This window comes from Miscanthus floridulus, chromosome 14, assembly GCF_019320115.1.
Source record: "Miscanthus floridulus cultivar M001 chromosome 14, ASM1932011v1, whole genome shotgun sequence".
NCBI lineage: Eukaryota > Viridiplantae > Streptophyta > Magnoliopsida > Poales > Poaceae > Miscanthus > Miscanthus floridulus.
In genome coordinates this window covers 19,437,288-19,455,292 of record NC_089593.1, presented here as the reverse complement: position 1 = coordinate 19,455,292, position 18,005 = coordinate 19,437,288, and the positions used below count along the sequence as shown (strand labels likewise).

General features: G+C 40.2%; 1 pseudogene; it reads left to right on the top strand.

The window, feature by feature from the left end:
- Positions 1 to 1,114: 1,114 nt before the first annotated feature.
- Positions 1,115 to 15,289, top strand: LOC136503140 (citrate-binding protein-like; annotated as a pseudogene).
- The last annotated feature ends 2,716 nt before the right edge of the window (positions 15,290 to 18,005 follow it).

Genomic DNA, 18,005 nt, shown 5'->3' with positions numbered 1-18,005 from the left:
CTTTATCATGTTCCAGAATACTTGATAGAATTCTGCAAGGAGATTCCGAGTCGAATTATGATTCATTTGAAAAATGGTGTCCTTAACTTCAGCTTCCGAGAAGTTCTGTGTTAGGATTTCGTTTCCTCTGCTGCTATAACTTGAGAAATATCTTCCATACGGGTCTTATCCGTTATCACAAAAGAAGGTTTAGGAGCTCCAAACACGCTCTTGTACATTTTGGTGATATATATACTTTTGAAGCTTAGCATCACCACTGACTACAGGACGTGGCTAGCGCCTGGATGTCCGGACGCTAGCTCCCGTTTGAACGCCCGTACCTGCCCCGTCTGCTGCGCCTGCACTTTGCGTACCGCCTGACCCCACGCGGCGTTTAAGCCCCACCCGACCCCACGCGGCATATGTGCCCTTGCCTAACCCCGCGCAGCGTCTGCGCCCTGCACGACCCCTTGTGCCCTCCAGAAGCTACAGCAGACGGGTCACATTGCAACATGTACAACACTCGATCTATTTTTGAAACATTCAGATGCAACACTTGTAACATACGTCTAGAGATAAATAAAACACTTGAAACATACATCTGAAACACTCGCAAAAACAACTAAAAACACTTAAAAACCATTACAAACATACGCAACATCAAGATAAAACACTTGCAACATATGTGTGAAATATATGAAATATCTAGATAACCACACTTGCAATATATGTCTGAAAAAACAGATAAAATATTGGGAATAGATGTTTGCAACATACGTGTACAACCATTGCAACATATGTAATATCCTGATCTACTTTTGCAACATCCATACGAAATACTTGCAACATACCACTGAAACATCTGAAACACTTGAAACATGCGCTTGCAACATCCGAGGAAGGAAGGGAGCGTGAGGTGCAGCCGAAGAAGCTCGCTCCGGGTCTGGCCATTTCGGATCTCGTGATGTCACGAGCTGAGGTCAAGCGTCGCGGCGGTACCGGCGTCGCCAGCGGCCACGACCTCCTGGTGGGGAAGTGACGTCGGCAGCACCTCGACACGGCGGGGGGAGGGGCATGGCGCAGCGAGGCGAAGTGGGCGCGGCGGGGGATGGAGCGCGGCGCAACACGACGCGGGATGGGGCGCCGCCGTGAGGTGGTTTGGGGTGAGCGGATGGCGCGGTGAGCCGCAACGAGCGAAGCAAGGAGTTGGTGATTTCTATCAGTGGTAGCACTGTAGATGAAGGAGAGAGCGTACATGGATTTGTTGGGCTCGATCACTGCGCTGGCTCGTGAACAGGCGTTCGGACGGACGCCCTCACCACATCATTAGCACGTATTATACCCACCACCTGTTCCAATTGAAAGATTCAAGTTTTTTCTATTATTCCCATTCGTCACTAATTAAAAGTACTTAGTATATAGGTATCCCCTTCCAGTAAAATTTTGAACTTTACTTTTTGATACCATTTTAATCCTTCCTCAGTAGCCGTGCTAGTAGTTAAATATATATGCCGAAATTGCATACTCTTTGGAGTTTCAGTCGTCACGAGGACTTGCCAGCAAAACAACAAAACATTGCAGGCGGCAGGTGAACTGACAAAAGAACCAGCAGGCTAAATCTGAATATATTCAGAAACAGCCACAGCAATACAGTGGCGTCAGCGGTAATTACTTTTGCTGACCAATAGTTCATTAACTTCGAAGCCGGCCGTTCATCGGAATTATATGAGGAAACGGCCTGTTCACACAAACCAGCATAGCAGCATCCTATATATGCAGCAAAGAGCAAACCTGTTTATCAGAATTTGTGTCAGTGAATCGAACTCCAAGAAAGGCCATCCACACGATCAATCAAATGGCTCCTTCCTCCTCCCTGCCATGGCATCTACTACTACTGTTCATCGTCTTGGTCTCGTGGTGCGGTCAGTGCTCCGCCGGCGTTGACCCGAGTCAACCTCACCGAGGACCAGTTCAAGCTGCACCACCCTTACGACCTGCCGCCGGAGCACTGGTACGAGTTCCGCGACAGCGTGCGGCGGATGTGGGTGTACAGTACCAACAAGCCCTTCAGCCATGGCAGCCCCACCCACTACTACAGGATGGCCTTGTTGTCCTGGGCGGTAACGGCCTTTAGTCCCGGTTACCGCGCCGGGACAACGATCTCGGGACTAAAGGTGGAACCTTCAGTCCTGGGTCATCGAGCCGGGACTAAAGAGGGACCTTTAGTCCCGGTTGGTGTTACCAACCGGGACTAAAGGCCCTCCAGCCGAGCAAACGTGGCCGCACCCTTTAGTCCCGGTTGGTAACCCCAACCGGGACTAAAGGTTCCTTTTCTTTTTCTTTTTTTTTGTTTAATTTGTTTTCAGTTCAGTTACACATATTTGTTTAATATATAATATGTTTTTATGTACGTATTCTACGCTGCTAATATAAATACACGCACGCATATAATTACATCTAATTCTCATCTCGAGCATTATTATATTCGAATAAAGTATGAAACTATATATATTATAGATATATATGTATATATACAACACTTTCATAATCTTGTTCTCGAAAATAACGATATCAATAAACATTTAATTTACATCATTTATTCCTTAGGAATCAAAGTAGAACTCGCCGTTGGGATTTAGCACTTTTTCTAGAAGAAATCCTGCTATTGACTCTTGAACTGCTTTCAGATGGTCTTTTTGCATGACCCTTTGTTTCAACCATTCAGTCTTGCATTTGAAATAAAAGGAAAAGTATTAATACATATATATATATATATATATATATATTCATTTAAAAATAAATAAAAATTGATATATACGTACTCTGAGGACATCTTCAGGAGTTCTTCTTATGTGTGCAGTGATAAATTCACAAACGTAGTATCCACACAAGTTATTACCTGGTTGCTGCCGCAAACACCACTGTACGAGAAGAAGATTATTCTCATCATCTCACACGTAAATTGAAGTACGATATAGTAATTAAACACGTGGGAAGTATATATAGTACAACTTACTGGTATTTCAACTACATTAAGTGGTGCCTTGCAATCCTTGCGGTGTTGCCGAATAAACTCTTTCCAAACCCTGTGCGACCAATAATGTACGATCAGTTAATAAATTATGGCAAAGTCTATTCAATAATAGTTGTGCGCGAGAGATCGAAATTACCCCTGGATAATGTCTATCATATCTTGGTATAGTGCCCGCTCTTTTCTCAACGAGTCCAAGATTACTAACCGACTTGAGTTTAACTCAATGACAATGAGTATCCAGTGAAACCTGCATTGGTTTATACACACACGTACATGCATATAAGTTGTATTGATATTACATAAAATGTGTAGACTACATTATTATTAACACTTACTCAAAGTTGTACGGGAAAAGTATTGTTGTCTTGTCGTGCTGCTTCACGAAGAACCTCATGATATTCTTCTATGCTTCAGATACCCACTGCTCCTTGACAATAATATCGGTTTTGAATACGATATAAGGATCAATGAAGCCAACACTGGTGTCTTGTATTCTTTGGAGCTCTGACATCTGGAATCTGTATATAAATATAAGTTACATGTGAGGATAATTATATACACGTACGCATGGAAGTGAGTTTATTAAATAAAAGTAAGAATCACTTACAAACAAAAGCAGCTAATGATTGATTTGTCCAGAGCGTCCATGTGGTATAGTTGATGCAATTCTTCGAAACTAATATGTAAGATGTCATCGCCACGGAAGTAATGATGGTCTCTAAATCTGACAAAGATCCACTCCTCACCCCTGCCACACGCCTGCATGTACCACTTGTTGAGCAAGTACATTTGCGTACCCAATTCATTCAGAGCCGCAGGGTTGTACAGACTTTTGCCAAATTTATAAGTCTTCCAGGTATCAACTTCTAGGTTCTGGATTGGAGCTTTGCCCATCAATTGATCCAAGGTTAAACCAGTTAGTTCAAAAAAAGCATTAAGGTCTTGAACCGACACTTCTCTAGAGTTGTCTGGTCGATAGACTTCTATGTTGGAACCATATTCATTAGCAACAACAAGATTTTGCATTGGTTGCTTCTGTTGTCCGAGCTGTGGGACATCCTTCCCTGATGCTCTTTTCCTTTTCTTATCTGCATCATGTGACTTCATGAGGGAGCGGTCATAGTCTGATAGTGGCGGAGGCTTACGAAGTTTAAGCATCTTTTTCTTGTGAGCTTCGACCTTCTGCCTCAGCAGATCTCGTGGTATGTAAAAGTACGGCTTCTCCTTAAGCTTCGCTTGTCTCTGCTTTTTGATATCTATAAAAAAAATCTTTCACTTTTTGTCTTCTTCAGCTGCTATTTGCTCATCAGTCTTTTCAGGAAGTATTTCTTGAGAAATAACTCTTTTTTTCGGGGTCTTCTTTGCCGCCGGGACCTTAGACGTCTCTGTAGTGCAGTCGCTGTGGAGGGGGTGGGGGCGGTGTTGGAGACCGGCGTGGAGGCGATGAGGCCGGTGTTGGAGACCGGCGTGGAGGCGTTGGAGATCGTTGTGGAGGCGGTGGGGCCGGTGTAGGAGTTGGAGATCAGTTGTGGAGGCGATGGGGCCGGTGTAGGAGTTGGAGATCGCCAGTGGGGATGAAGTCGTCTCGCCCCCCGCGACGCTGTGATGAGATGGGGAATGAATGATTGGGCTAGGCTGGGGGGAGACCCTGCTACAAAAACAAGTTGTGAGTCAATTATTTTTGAAGCCAATATAAAATTAATGGAAAATAATATTTCATTCACTTTCATTCGTACCTAGGGTGAGGTAGGGGAAGCGGTGGCGCCCCAGGAATGATGATGAAGCGTTTGCGCCATTGAATAAATGTCTTCTCTGCTTCTCCTAGTGTCTTCTCCCCATCACCGCCTTCAATGTCAAGAGGAACATTGCTGTAACCTTTGAGCACTCTATCGACCGAGACGCTAGCATATCCAGGTTGAATAACTGACCCATGGATTCTTGGTGTCTTCGTTCGGTCTATTGGAGATACAACCCCGACTAGCCACCATGATTGATGCATTATTACCATCTGGAATGTGCAGCTCACATGTTGTTAGAGGCTCGGTAATGTCATCAACAGGGAAGCGCAACCCAGCGTCATCTTGAATAACTGGCAGCTCCGTGGAAGCACAACTGCTTTTCATCTGACCAACGGGGCTAATGGTGACTCCCGGCGTTGATTGCGATTGCATTTGACTCATTGCTAGCTGCACTTGCCTCTTGATCTCCTCCTGCATTCTTGCCTCAAGAGATTTTTCTCGTTCACTGTGATTCAAGCAATGCTTGTCGTGACTCATTAACAAATTGCTCCAATACATGGATTCGGTCTGCCTCCTCATCCTTCTTTCTCTGGCGGCTTCTGTAGGTATCCTTGTCTGCTGGGAATGCTTGTAGCCACGGAACCGCCCCATAGCCTCTTGTTCGACCACCGTGTTCGGGATTCTCTAGGGCATATGTCAATTCATCCTTCTCTCTGTTGGGCTTGAAAACACCACTATCAGCTTCTTCCCTAGCACGAGCTAGTCTCTGTGTTGCTCTCTCAATTTTTTGGCCGAAAATTAGCTTGCCAGTGTCTGGGTCTAGGCTTCCCCCATGAGCGTAGAACCAATTCTTCGCGCGTTGAGGCCAGTTCTTCTCTATTGTTTTAGGTATGATTCCCTTGGCAGTAATCTCTGCTTCTAGGTTCTGCCACTTGGGAATAGCACTCCTATAACCACCTGATCCCATGCGATGATGGTATTGCTTCTGTCGGGCATTCTGCTGATTCCTCATCACACGTTCCTCACTCTCTTGAGATGTCTTGTATTGTACGAAGTCATCCCAATGGGACTCCAACTTGACAAACGCCTTAGCATTGAAATCCGACGTATCATTCTTCAAGATAAACTTTTTATACAATGTCTTCTTCCAACTCTGGAACAATGTTGCCATCTTCTTCATTGTCCAATCCCTCACTAGCTCCTTCAAAGCATCATCTGCTTGTAATGTGAAATGCTGAGTGATATCTCTCCAAGCTAGGTTCTTGTCACGATCAGATACAAAACTAACATTAGGAGCGGATATCTTCTGCTTCCATTCACGAGCACTAACTGGGATCCTATCCCTTACAATGAACCCACATTGATTGACATATGTCTGAGCATGTGGTCCCTAATGGTTTGCCAGGTGTCGGTGTCGAATTCTGATATTATGAAACGGCCCTCTAATGGCTTTTTTGGCCCTCGGACTTTCCTACTCTTGCCGGTGGTTGATGTAGATCCAGAGACCAGGCTACATGAGTAGAAACACAACGATTAACAACAAATATACGTACGCATGCATCTATAAGAGATGATAGATAATCGAATATACCTCGCCAGTATTTTCTTGCGCGACAATTTGTTGATCTTCAACCATCGAGATATTCAGGATATCCTCATAATCAGCAAAGTACTGACTCGTGTCATCTACATCCGCATTGGTGCCAGCGTTGATAATATCCGCCATTATGTCATCATTCAAGTTATCATCCGGAGCAGCCATTTGTATCTTCAAGATAACACATAGATAGAATTACTATGGCACATAACATAAGTACATGTGATAACACATATAGAATTACTAAATCCAATTAAATATAATAACACATAATATTTCATAAGGATAAACAATAATAAGGTATAGGCTTTGGAATCGAATCAAAAACACTTTCGATCCAAAAACATGGAAATAAGTACATGTATATATACACATAGAATGATACAATTTTCTCTCTCTCTCTCAACACATAGAAATAAGTGCATATGTATATATCTCTAGATATGCATGTGATAACACATAGAATGTCTCTCTAGATACAATTTTCTCTCTCTCTCAACACATGGAAATAAGTACATGTATATATACACATAGAAATAATTAAGTACATATGTATATATATAGAATCTCTCTCTAGATATGCATGTGATATAGATAGAATTACTAATAAAATATCCAAGTGATATATAGATAGAATTACTAAAATAAAATATGCATATGATATAGAGATAGAATTACTAATAAAATATGCATGTGTCAATTACTAAAACAAAATTAAATCTAACATATATATAGAGAGATAGAATATAATTACTAAATCCGATTAAATATAATAACACACATATATCTAGATAGAATTAATTACTAAATCTAATTAAACCTAACATATATACATAGATAGAATTACTAAATCAAAATTAAATCTAACACATATATAGAGAGAGATAGAATAATAATTACTAAATATATCAAAAACTATAATAAAAATTATCTAAAAAAACTATCTAAATAAAGTACTAATTAAATTTTAATACATTTAAATCTAATTAACATATATCAAAAAACTATCTAAAAACTAAATAAAAAACTAAGATAAACTACTAATTAAATTTTAATACATTTTAATCTAACATATATCTAAAAAACTATCTAAAAAACTATCTAAATAAACTAGTAATTAATTTAACATACATTTTAATCTAACATATATATAAAAAACAATCTAAAAAAACTAGAAACTTTGTAAAAAAAATATGGCCGAGAGCAGCTAGCTGGGGCGGATGGCGGGCCGGGCAGGGCGTGTTGGCCGGCCACGGGGCCGAGCTGATCGAGCACCTCACGCGAGGGACAACGACGGCGCGGCGCGGCAGACGAGCTCGACGGCCGTCAGGCGGGGCTCGACGACGAGGCCGGGCGGGAAGCGATGCGGGCGGATTAGCGCGGCCGGGCGGGGGTAGACGACGACGGCGGCGCAGTAGAGACGAGCTCGACGACCGGGCATGGCAGAGACGAGATCGACGTGTAGATCGAAAAGTAGAAGATGAACAGAACAGGAACCGTTCGATATATATAGGTCAGGACCCTTTAGTCCCGACTGGTAACACCAGCCGGGACTAAACGCCATTTAGTCCCGGCTGGTAAGCCGAACCGGGACTAAAGGTCCAACCCGTTAGTCCCGGCTCGGCTTACCAGCCGGGACTAAAGGAGCTTTAGTCCCGGTTGGTGTTACCAGCCGGGACTAAATGTATTTTTGGGTGGGCAATTCCGCCCACCCTTTAGTCCCGGTTCCTGGCCTGGGCCGGGACTGAAGGCCTGAAAATTTTGGCAGCCCGCCAGAGTAATTGGAAAGGCCTGGGATTTTGATTTTGTTCTCCTTGTTTAATACTAGGTTAATCAATTAATTCTATAGCAACTTCAATACTTTGCAATATTTATTTTAAAAAATACTATTAATTAACTAATTATTTAATGTAAATAGAAAAATTTTGTAACCTAAAGTTTTTAATTTCTTTTATGAATATACAATATAAATGTTACTAATACTAAGTATTTTGTTAATGCAAAAATATATTTGTAACTTAAAATTAATAAAACTAATATTATTCGATAGGAAATTTATTATCACATTATTGTAATGTCAATGTTTTAATTTTTTCTCGGTTTTTGACCAAAATGACAGGAAATTTTTGTTGAACCTATAAAAATAAAGAAAATATAGTATTTTTGTTCTACAACTTTTTAAATGAAAAAATAGCCTATATAAGGATTGTAGATCTTGATGAGTTGAACAAACTTAATATTCAAAACTTTTCAATTTGAGACAATCTAGGGTTCCGAAAACTAGTTTGTAGACATCGAAATTTAAAAATCACAAATTTGAACCATCTAAACTTTCTCAAATTGAACGTTGACCAAAACAACAATTGTATATCTTGATGAGCTGAACAAACTTGGTATTCAAAACTTTTCAATTTGAGACAATTCTAGGGTTCCGAAAACTAGTTTGTAGGCGTCGAAATTTAAAAGTCACAAATTTGAACCGTCCAAACTATCTCAAATGGAAAGTTGACCAAAACAACAATTGTAGATCTTGATGAGTTTAACAAACTTGGTATTCAAAACTTTTCAAGTTGAAGTCATTTAGAGTTCATAATACTAGAGTCAAAGTGTTATTTTTTCATTTGACCAAATTTGACTTGGTCAAACTTGCTCAAATGAGACACTAAATGACCTCAGATGAAAAATCTCTGAATACCAAGTTTGATCATATCAGCAATATCTACAATTGTTACATAGCTCATTTTTTCATTTGAGAAAGTTTTATGAAACACTAGTCACAAATTCTTGAATCTCATGTAGACTTTCTAAAACTATGTCACACTTGTGAAATTTGAACTACATTTTGTTCAAACTTTCTCAAATAAAAAAATGGCCTATATAAGGATTGTAGATCTTGATGAGCTGAACAAACTTGGTATTCAAAACTTTTCAATTTGAGACAATCTAGGGTTCTGAAAACTAGTTTGTAGGCGTCAAAATTTAAAAATCACAAATTTGAACCATCTAAACTTTCTCAAATGGAAAGTTGACCAAAACAACAATTATATATCTTGATGATCTGAACAAATTTGGTATTCAAAACTTTTCAATTTGAGACAATCTAGGGTTCCAAAAACTAGTTTGTAGGCGTCGAAATTTAAAAATCACAAATTTGAACCATCCAAACTATCTCAAATGGAAAGTTGACCAAAACAACAATTATAGATCTTGATGAGTTTAACAAACTTGGTAGTCAAAACTTTTCAATTTGAAGTCATTTAGAGTTCATAATACTAGAGTCAAAGTGTTGTTTTTTCATTTGACCAAATTTGACTTGGTCAAACTTGCTCAAATGAGACACTAAATGACCTCAGATGAAAAATCTCTGAATACCAAGTTTGATCATCTTAGCAATATCTATAATTGTTACATATCTCATTTTCCCATTTGAGAAAGTTTTATCAAACACTAGTCACAAATTCTTAAATCTCATATAGACTTTCTAAACTATGTCACACACTTGTGAAATTTGAACTACATTTTGTTCAAACTTTCTCAAATAAAAAATGGCATATATAAGGATTGTAGATCTTGATGAGCTGAACAAACTTGGTATTCAAAACTTTTCAATTTGAGACAATCTAGGGTTCCGAAAACTAGTTTGTAGGCGTTAAAATTTAAAAATCACAAATTTGAACCATCCAAACTTTCTCAAATGGAAAGTTGACCAAAACAACAATTGTAGATATTGATGAGTTTAACAAACTTGGTATTCAAAACTTTTCAATTTGAAGTCATTTAGAGTTCATAATACTAGAGTCAAAGTGTTGTTTTTTCATTTGACCAAATTTGACTTGGTCAAACTTGCTCAAATGAGACACTAAATGACCTCAGATGAAAAAACTCTGAATACCAAGTTTGATCATCTCAGCAAGATCTACAATTGTTACATAGCTTATTTTCCCATTTGAGAAAGTTTTATCAAACACTAGTCATAAATTCTTGAATCTCATATAGACTTTTTAAAACTATGTCACACACTTGTGAAATTTGAAACATATATTAAACATATTACAATGTGAAGTCATAACATATTACATAATATCCGTCTCTAAAACATAATATATTAAACATGCATCGTTGTATCATGCGGGCATAACAGTGAATTTCTTCTTGACGTATGACCCTTGGTTATGATCTTGTCGTAACCATGGAGTGTCTTCATCATTTAACATGATGCTTGGATCTTTCTTCACTATGAAGGGTGGAATTCAAACATTTCTTTCATAATCTTCTGATATGTCTGACTTGTCTTCAATTCCCACTATATTTATTTTCCCAGAAAGAACTATGTGGCGCTTTGGCTCATTGATCATTGAGTTGTTGTCTTCGTTTTTTCCTCTCTTTGATTTTATAGACATGTCTTTCACATAGAACACCTGACTCACATCGGCAGCAAGAACGAATGGTTCGTCTTTGTACCCAATATTATCGAGGTCCACTGTTGTCATTCCATACTCTTTGTCGACTGTTACCCCTCCTCCAGTCAGCTTCACCCATTGGCACCGGAACAAAGGGACTTTAAAATTAGGTGCGTAGTCTAGTTCCCATATCTCTTCTATGCAGCCATAATATGTTTGTATATTCCCATTTGGATCTGTGCCATCTATGCGAACACCACTATTTTGATCGGTGCTCCTTTTATCTTGGGCAACTGTATAAAATGTATTCCCATTTATCTCATACCCTTGGTACGTGAGGATATGCCACGATGGTTGCCTAGCCAACAAATACAGTTGCTTATCAATATTGTCATCGCCTTGACATTCTTTTCGCAACCAACCACTGAAACTTTCCATGTGCTGACGCCTAATCCAAGCTTCACTCTTCCCTGGAAACTTGGATCGTAAGAACTCCTTATGTATCTCGGTGTATGGATGCACCAATGACGAGTTCTGAAGAACTTTGTAGTGTGCTTTATTGAAATAATCGTCTTCCATGCCAATATATGTTTTCTTCCCTAAAGTTCCTTTACCACTGAGTCTCCCCTCGTGTCACGATTTGGGAACACCAATCGGGGCAAGGAGTGAATCCTTTGGCTTCCCGTACACACCCATGAATCTTAATAGGTTCACACAAAGATTCTTTGTCAGGTGCATCACGTCGATTGCGTTGCGGATCTCTAGGACTTGCCAATAGGGTAGCTCCCAAAAGATGGACTTCTTCTTCCACATGGGTGCATATCCCTTAGCATCTTTGGGAACAGATTCGCTGCCTTGTCCCTTTCCAAATACTACTTTCACATCCTTGACCATTACGAGTACATCTTCCCCGGTTCGGTTATGAGGCTTCTTCCGGTGGTCTGGCTTACCTTTAAAATGATTCCCTTTCTTTCTTACTTGGTGATTCAAAGGAAGGAATCGACGATGGCCAAGGTACACGACCTTTCGACATCTTTTCAAATATATACTGTCAAGGTCATCAAAACAATGTGTGCATGCATTATATCATTTATTTGTCTGACCTGAAAGATTACTTAAAGCAGGCCAATCATTGATTGTTACGAACAACATTGCTCGTAGGTCAAAGTGTTCTTGTTTGTACTCATCCCAGACACGTACACCTGGTTTATTCCATAAAACTAGAAGTTCTTCAACTAATGGCTTCAGATAGACATCAATGTCGTTGCCAGGTTGCCTCGGACCTTAGATGAGGATCGGCATCATAATGAACTTTCGCTTCATGCATAACCATGGAGGAAGGTTGTAGATACATAGAGTAACTGGCCAAGTGCTATGACTAGTGCTCTGCTCCTCAAAAGGATTCATACCATCTGTACTTAAGGCGAACCTTAAGTTTCAAGCCTCATTTACAAACTCTGGAAATTCCCTGTCTATCGCTCTCCACTGAGACCCATCATCTGGGTGTCTTAGCATATTGTCTACCTTACGGTCTTCTTTATGCCATCGCAACAACTTTGCATGGTCTTTATTTCTGAACAAACGTTTTAAGCGTGGTATTATAGGAGCATACCACATAACCTTGGCAGGGATTTTCTTTCTAGGACATTGTTCACCCTCGACATCACTAGGATCATCGCGCCTAATCTTATACTGCGATGCTTTACATACCGGGCATTAATCCAAATTCTTGTATTCATTGCCATGGTAGAGGATGCAGTCATTAGGACATGCATGTATCTTCTGGATTTTTAATCCCAAAGGGCAGACAACCTTTTTTGCTTCGTACGTAGTGGTGGGCAATTCATTTGGCTTTAGAAGCATCTTCTTTATGAGGTTCAATAAATTCCCAAATGCCTTGTCGGATACACCATTCTTTGCCTTCCACTGTAGCAATTCCAGTGTTGTACCTAGCTTTTTTTGCCCCTCTTCGGCCGTCGGGTGTAGCAACTTCCTATGATCCTCAAGCATGCGCTCGAACTTAACTTTCTCTTTTTCACTTTCGCATTCTTGTTGTGCATCACGAATGGCATCGCCAAGAGCATCACCGAGATCATCTTCTGCCGCTACCTCTTCTTCATCTCCCCCCATTGTAGTATCATCAAAGGCACCATACTGAGCAATAATGTCATCAATGTCTAAATCTTCTCCTTCACCTTCTTCCATCATGACCCCGCTTTCTCCATGCTTAGTCCAATATATATAGTTTGACATGAAACCTGACTTAAGCAAATGTGAATGAAGACTCATTAAGCTTGAATATTCCTTTAAATTCTTACATAGGGCATATGGACAGCATATGAAACCATCCCGCTTATTTGCCTCGGCCACACCTAAGAAATAGTGCACGCCCTCAATAAAGTCTTGGGAGCGGCGATCGGCATTGTACATCCAATGGCGTGACATAATCTGCATTACCCGATAAATTATGAAAACCTTAAACATAATTAAGTATTTTATTACACAACATAGATGACACACACATGGTTGATTAATTAACTAAGCCTGGCTACAACGTAAGCAATCCCAACTATCACTAAACAAACTAAAACTACAATGCACTTTAGTAACATAATTATTTCATGACCGTACGCAACTAAAACAGACAAATCATTCGTCTGTTGAATATCAATAAGCTTCTCATGCTGGTTCACTGCCTCATCATCAGCAGTCGCTACCTCAAGCGCACCCGAATTCTGCACGTATGTAGTATAATCTTCCTTCCAGTACCAACCATCGCATCCATTGCCCTCCCACTGAAATTAAAGCCAAAAAAATATTTAGTCAAAAATATTCAAGAAAAGCAGGTCAATTAGCCATAATAATCAAATGCGTAAGAAACTCACATCGCGATCCGGGTACTTGTAGAAACACGACCCTTGTTGGGTCCCTGTCTCTTGACTCGGTACTTCATCACAATCTTCTGCTTACACTTGCCGCAGATAATGAGAGGGAGTTCTGGCCTCAGTCATTTCGCAACCGAACGAGAGGCCGATGATCCGGTACCAGTTGTCATCTACTTTCTATACTTATTTTTGCAAACTAGTGTAAATTTTACATTTTCTAAAATAATATATTTAAACAAAACTAAAATTATTTATTTATCTAACTAAACCATGAAATATGTACTATGTATAATAGTAAAATACCAAACTATCAAGCGATTTTACTATTGTAAATCATCATGTGATTTTGAGCTAAAAATGACATAGAAATCATAATCAAATCCACCATATCAAGTTACTTTCTATACTTATTTTTGCAAACTATTGTAAATTTCTCATTTCTAAAGTAATATATTAAAAAAATAAAAATATTTATTTATCTAACTAAACCATGAAATGTACTACATATACTAGCAATACTAAACTATCAAGTGATTTTGATGAACTAATTTAACTTTTGTTTATCCAAACATATATGCAAATCATCATGTGATTTTGAGCTAAAAATGACATAAAATCATAATAAAGTCCAACATATAAAGTTACACATGCATCTACATCGTAAAATGAGATAAGCTACTGATAAAACATAAGAGGATTAAGTTTGTTACCTCCAAAATCGAAGAGCAACACCAATGGAGGGGGAGAGAGCAAGAACAACAGCAAGCTGAAGAACAGAGGCAGTGAGTTTGAATGGAATGGCTCGGGCTCGGGAGGAAGAAATGAGTTGGTCTATAGGCTGGAATAATTAGTCCCGGTTATGGGGCCAAACCGGGACTAAAGATTAATCTTTATTCCCGGGGCATCACCCAAACCGGGACTAAAAGCTTTAGTCCCGGCTGGTATTACCAACCGGGACTAAAGGTTTACCTTTAGTCCCGGTTGGTAATACCAGCCGGGACTAAAGATCCCTGTCCCGCGGACAACCGTTGGGCAGGAACCTTTAGTCCTGGGGGCAAAAAAATGCCGAGGCTAATGCCAAATTGGGACATCGTTCTCAAGTCTGTTCTCTAGTAGTGACCGAGCCGCGCTTCAAGATCCTCTTAAACATATATACTAATTAAATTAAGCCAGCAGCATCACTAATCTTCATGATCAACGCTAATCATGTTGCTAATCCTGTCCTATGATTACCAGTAGTGAGCTGTCGTCGTTGCTAATGTTGCAGGTGAGGTACACGACGGGGGTGTGGCAGTTCGAGGACTACGGTATGTGCCGGCGGGGATGTCCGGCGTGTCGGTGATGCAGGTGTTCGGTGCGTCAGGGCAGAACACGACGCTGAGGCTGCACGTGCACGGTGGCCAGCTCATGTACTACAACGACGAGACGCGCGTCGTCAACGCTAGCATCTACGACCGCTGGTTCTAGCTCAACGTGGTGCACGATGTTGGCGCTAGGCACTCACCGTGTTCATCGACGGCGAGGAGCGGCTAGCCGTCGCGGGACACGACAGGTACCACCACTACTTCAAGTTCGGGGTGTACACGCAGAGGGACACCTCGCACTACATGGAGTCCTGTTGGAGGGACGTCAAGGTCTACACCAAACTCGGTTGAGGTCCAGGGCTTCAGGCTGAAGAACAGAGATCAAATCAGTGAACCTGAATGAAAGATTTGGATTGACTATAGACGTCAACTGTTTATCGATAATAAACAGCCTGTTCGTTTCGTCGTAAACAATCGTGGATTATTTACTGCTGGCTGGTTTGGTGTAAGAAAAATACTGTTCTAGCTTATAATCCACGATCGTATACGAGCGAGCGAACAGGCTGAAATTCCTGATGTCATTTCGCCTGAACTGAATTTAATCATCTAACTGCAACGACTGCAACATTACATTTGGAAGAACGGGTTCGTTTATAATGCCATCAGGTAATACATGCGTACGAATTACAGAAACCATCTAGCGGCCCTGACATGAGTCGTGCAATGTCCATGGAGGTTTTATAGCTCTGAACTCAAAACGAGAAAGGTGGGAGTGAGGGATGGATAGAGTGAACACTACTACAAAAACGATTTATAGCAACATCATTCTTTCTTTGAAGGGGCGGCTTTATATTGAGCCGCCCCTACAAAGAAATGATGATGTTGCCAAATGAGTCGTCCTTACAAATGGATTTGTAGGGGCGACCGGTGTTATCAGCCGTCTCTACAAATGGCCTGATTTATAGGAGCGGCTCTATATCCAACCGCCCCTACAAATCGGATTTTTAGGGGCAGCTCAATATTGAAGTGCCCCCTACAAATAAACGCCGAGTATTAAAAATTAAGCACTAAAATTCAAATTTTGTAAACGACATCGGATGGAGAAACAACCAAAATAAAAGTTGTAGATCTCAAAAAGTTATGAAACTTTGTAGTTGACAACTTTTTTATTTGAAATCATCTTATCAAGGAAAACTATGTTTGAATTTTCAAAAATGTGAAATTTGAATTTTTTAAACGACCTCGGATGGACAAACAGTAAAAATGAAAGCTGTAGATCTTGAAAAGTTATGAAACTTTGTAGTTGATAACTTTTTGATTTGAAATCATCTTGTCAAGGAAAACTATGTTTGAATTTTTAAAAATTTGAAATTTGAATTTTTTAACGACCTCGGATGGACAAACAGTAAAAATGAAAGTTGTAGATCTTGAAAAGTTATGAAACTTTGTAGTTGATAACTTTCTCATTTGAAATCATCTTGTCATGGAAAACTACGTTCGAATTTCTCAAATTTGAAATTCAAATTTTATAAGTGACCTCGGATGGAGAAACTACCAAAATGAAAGTTGTAGATCTCGAAAAGTTATAAAACTTTGTAGTTGACAACTTTTTTATTTGAATTAGTTTAGGGCCTCAAATAATCAATTTATGCTCAATTTTGTATAATATGTGGGGAACCAAAATGGAATATAGACACAAGTGATCGTGGGGTGCAGTGGTAGAAGAGTTTACGCGCGAGCGAAAAGTTGCGCGGGTTCGAAACCCGGCCAACGCAAAGTGTGCAAAAATCGTGAAAAAATGCTGCAACGATAGGATGGGTGTGTGTGGCTACCAGTGGGGGGACCTCCTCGAATTAAAAAAAAAATTGCTATTTTTTACCCTTTTTTTCGTAATTTCTGAAAATTGATTTGTAAGGACGGTTCAATATCCAGCAGCCCCTATAAATCGATTTGTAAGGACGACCGATAACACCAACTGCCCCTATAAATCGATTTGTAGGGGCGGTCTGGGAACCGCCTCTAAAAATCAGCGATTTGTAGCCACCTTTTGTAGGGGCGGCTGACAAAACCACCCCTAAAAATCGTTTTTTACGTAGTGGAAGAGAGTGAGAGATAGAATAATTTTTCTGCTTTTTAATAATACTAACAAATATGTCTGTGTATTGTAATAGGATGTAATATTTGTTTTGTGATGCTCGTGCAAATGATAATGAGTGAGTTATTTTTCTTAGATTTAATCAGGCTTGGCCCAACCATAAATTAAATAAATTCCATGACCCATAAATAAATTAATGCTAGTACAATAAAATATTAATCTTGTATGGGGAGTTAATATATAAGATTGACTTAATAACTTTAATAGGTGGCTCTTATGTACACCTGATATGAATTTTAAAAGGTGAAAGACATACCATATGTCTGCACGAGAGTCGCGACGTGAACAGGCTCGGATAAGCAGGCTATGATATGAGTGGCGTAGCGCTAACGAAGATTCTATAATCGTAAACTCAAAGCGAGAAAGAGGATAAAGCCAACGAGTACCAGAGGATTTAGCCCGTATATATCAGTGAAACAAGCACACATGTACACTATCGTACGTGGTCAGACGATGACAGTTGACTGACTAGTTATCGCTAGGCCCATGTACAAAGTGTAAACGCAGATAATCCTCACGTACGGCAAATGTAAAACCACCATAGTTTTGGTCCCGAAAGGGTACCTCCCCATAGTGCTGGTCCGCGACGACGACGAGGGCGGTGCTGGGACGACGGAGACGAGGGTGCTGGTGCGTGCGAGGGACCTCAAGGAGCTGTGCATGGCCGCGTTGCTGGAGGCGGCCGATGAAAAGTTTGGGGACCGCCAGCACGGGGCGCTCAAGGTCCCCTGTGACGCGCAGAGTTTTCACCATGTGGTTAACATGGTACGCAAGTCGTCCTAAGTAGCTACTGCTAGTAGTAGCTGAATATGGGTATAATATAGAGTTATCTGCATGCGTGTACGTTCGCGGTATTATTTGGTGCGAAACCACATAGATTCTTTTCGTGTAGCGATTGCTACCGTTCTACTC